Source organism: Mus musculus, chromosome 15 (assembly GCF_000001635.26).
Source record: "Mus musculus strain C57BL/6J chromosome 15, GRCm38.p6 C57BL/6J".
In the NCBI taxonomy this organism is placed as follows: domain Eukaryota; kingdom Metazoa; phylum Chordata; class Mammalia; order Rodentia; family Muridae; genus Mus; species Mus musculus.
The window spans coordinates 63,489,229-63,493,021 of record NC_000081.6 but is presented as its reverse complement, the minus strand read 5'-3'; the positions used below and the strand labels follow the sequence as shown (position 1 = coordinate 63,493,021).

Below are 3,793 nucleotides of genomic sequence, written 5' to 3'. Positions count from 1 at the left end.
GGTGACATCACAACCAGCTATGGAACCTTGAAGGCTATGTCTAGGGGCAACTCTCTGAGTTAAACATCATTCGTGAGGTTGCCTCCGATGTGTTAACTGCTAGGTTTAGGCCCGGTGTCTTACTAGTGGTTAACTAGGACGATTTGTCCGATTTTGAGATTTTCGCTATTTAGCTGGTTACAGCACCCAAGAAGGATACTTCTGAGGAAGTATCCTTAGAACTCCTCCGAGTTTTCCAGAGTGGACCCCTGGTGAACTGCCAAGCTCTGACTATTCACCAATCGGTCTGCTTAATTATCTCCATTCTTTGATTGACCCTGACCTGCAAAGTCAACTGTTTATAAAGGAGCCTCCTAGGTTCGCGACCTTGGACCAACCATCTACTGGAAGAAGCGATTCTTCGGACATCAGATTGAACGACCAAAAAGTAACACCCTCTAAAAAGCAGTCCAACCTAAGCCACCTGGGTTGGAGATGAAGCCCGAAGCTTCAGAAAAAGGGCAAAAACGAAAGTACCAACATGAAAACGGGACAGAGATAGAGTCTGAAGCTTTGGGACAAGGTCCAAAAAAGAAATGCCAGGATGGAAGAGGGACCGTATTTAAAGAGCCTGGCAAGGCTCAGAACAAGACCCCTCAGGAGCCTCAAGACCTAGAGCTTCCAAGAGAACAGCCTAGCAAGGGTCAGGTACGGAAACCCCAGGGAGAGTCTCCAAAACAACTAGAGTTGACCGAAGGCCCTCCAGAGCCGGATGTGACTGGGAGGAAGCCTGCTGATGGTGGCCAGGGTCGTAAGCGGCACTATTCCTCCACGGAGGAAAACGTACAAAGCCCCCAAAAGGAAAAGAACAGAAAGTTGCTTCAAAACCTTCAGCGAATCATTAACGAGAAGAAAGGTTGTGTAAAGAGTGAAGGAAGAAGGGAGAACATCTTGGAGCCTGATTTAACAGGAACACAGGCTCAGAACATCCTGGATAGTGGCAGAGGCGATAGCTTACTCTCCAAAAGAAGGTTGCTTCAAAACCTTCAGCGAATCATTACCAACGCCCAGAAGATCAAAGGGGGCCAGTCAGAAGACAGTCACGGATCAGAATCATCTCAAAGAGAAGAAGAGCCATGTACTGTTGATCCGCTAAAAGAATATCCTTCACCAGAGGAGAGAGACAAGTGGTGTTCTGAGGAGAAATCTGTTACAGAGAAGAAAGGTTGTGTAAAGGTTGAAGGAAGAAGGGGGTACATCTTGGAGCCTGATTTAACAGGAACACAGGCTCAGGTCATCCTGGATAGTGGCAGAGGCGATAGCTTACTCCCCAACAAGATGGCAGTACTTGCAGCAGAGAAAAAGCCTCCCACAGACCAAGAAAAGGGCAGAGAAATGGATCAAATCCTTGATATTACAGAGGACATGGAGAAGGAAATTGAGAATGCACTGGGTCCAGGACCCCAAGACGAAATCCTAATTTCCAGATTTAAGTTGCAAATCAGCAGAGGAGATATCCAGACCCTGGAGAACGGTCAGTGGCTCAATGATGAGGTCATCAATTTCTACATGAACCTTCTGGTTGAAAGAAATGAAAACCAAGGCTACCCGGCTCTGCATGTCTTTAGCACTTTCTTTTACCCCAAGCTAAAGCATGGCGGTTACAGTTCCGTGAAAAGATGGTCTCGAGGCATCAATCTCTTTGAAAAAGAACTCATCTTGGTGCCTATTCACCAGAGGGTACACTGGAGCCTGGTGGTAATCGATTTAAGAAAACGAAGTATCGTATACCTCGATTCCATGGGACAGACAGGGAAGTCTATCTGTGAGACCATCTTCCAATATTTACAAAATGAGAGCAAGACACGCAGGAACATTGAGCTGGACCCTTTGGAGTGGAAGCAGCACAGTTTGACATCAGAGGAGATTCCTCTGCAACTGAATGGGAGTGACTGTGGAATGTTTACCTGTAAATATGCAGATTACATCGCTAGGGACCAGCCTGTGACCTTTTCTCAGCAACACATGCCCACCTTCAGGAAGAGGATGGTCTGGGAAATCCTGCACAGTCAATTACTGTAACAACATCCACCTGGTTGCTATGGTCCCCATCCCTGTACTTTCCCATCCCTGTTTCTAATATACCTCAGGTAGGATGAGGTGAAGAGATTAAAAACAGGTACTGAGCTGTCTCACTGGATGAAGCCCACTCTCTTCAATATAGTCCTCACGTGGGATGTGGGACTGATGCCCTAATGCCATCTCTAGGATGCATGCAACTATTGCAAGCTTAGAATCTGCTGCTGCCCAACCCACAGGAGACCACGTGTTCAAGAAATACTGTTTTAGTGCTGGAATTAAATGAATTCATGTTTTTTGTTTTATTTTGCTTGATTTATTTTTGTTTTTTGTTTGTGTGTGTTTTTTTGTTTGTTTGTTTGTTTAATGTTTCATTGAGTGTTTGGGTTTTTTGTTTTTTTTTCTGTTTTTTGTTTTGTTTCTGTTTTTTTGTTTTTTTGTTTTTTGTGTTTTCTTAGTGATTTCTTGTTTGTTTTTTTGTTTTTTGTTTTATATTTTTTGTTTGTGCTTTTTGTCCTTTGTTGTTTTGTGTTCGTGTGTTTTGAGGTTTGGTTTCTTTTGTTTGTGGTTTTATTTTTGGTTTATGTTGGTTTTTTTATGTTTTGGTTTTGTTGTTTGTGTTTTTGGTTTTGTTGTTTGTTTTGTTTTGTTTTTTGTTTGTGTTTTTTTGTTTGTTTGTTTTTGTCTTCCTGACCCCACTCCACTGATTGTTTTCCTTAACTCACTTGCAAACCTTGGCCATTGTCATTTCCCATCCTCCAGTCCTTGTTTGAAGTGTCTATTTCTGAAATGATGGCTCATCACAGTGCCAGGAGGGACATGAGCAGGAAGAGGCTGAAGCTCTTCACTAGCATCTCTAATGCTGGACTTGTATGCTGTTAAATTGAAGCAGGAGATAGTGGTGGTGTTTTTGTTTTGTTTTAATGTTTTTTTTTAATTTGAAAATAGTATGAGAAATGAAAATGAGTTGCACTGCCTGGTGCTGTTTTGCACCAACGTATTTTACTAGACCTGTATAGGATGTAGAACTACAGCCAAACTACTGACTGGACTCCAGGACTAGTAAGGGAAGCACCATGGTCATTTAAAGACTCATTGTTTCCCAGACATGTCTTAGTTTTGGAAGTTGACTTGAAGTAACTATAATGGCAAAAGTTCATTTCTATCTCAGGTCTCACTGAATACAAACCCCATCTATTGCTGTATTGAACTGTTACTTGTTTTGAAAAGTTCAATTCAATTTAAAATTTTTTCTTAAAAATTTTGGTATATATTAAGATGAAATTGAGATTTTTTTCTCATTAGATTAATATTCCCACTGTGGAAAATTGGGGATTTAGTATTTACGGTTGAATCCACAAGTTATATAATAATCTATTTTACATGTGATACTTTGTATTTAACTTTTCTATTCATTATCTTATGCTTGTGCTTATGCAATTTTTACTTAATAAAGTTTAAAGCCATTTAAACATTTCACAAGATCTGGGGTCTCCTGTTTCTTTTATGGCATAGTAATAAAGCCTGGTTTGTGAGGTGACCTGAGAAGCAGGTGTTGAGGGTGTGACTCATCAGCTTAAGCCTTAGAAACATGGTGCACACCAGTGATTGTTACTCTGTTCTGGGCCTCTGCAGTGGAGTTGGAATGTTCCAGAGAACATCCACTCCTTTATCGTGGGTTGTAGAGGGAGAATATATGTGCAGCTCAGTTGAGCAGTGCCCAACTGAGCTGTAG

The 3,793-nt window shown here is 41.7% G+C and overlaps 1 pseudogene; it reads left to right on the top strand.

Moving 5' to 3' along the window:
- Nucleotides 1-250: 250 nt before the first annotated feature.
- Nucleotides 251-2,258, top strand: Gm4942 (predicted gene 4942; annotated as a pseudogene).
- Nucleotides 2,259-3,793: the final 1,535 nt, after the last annotated feature.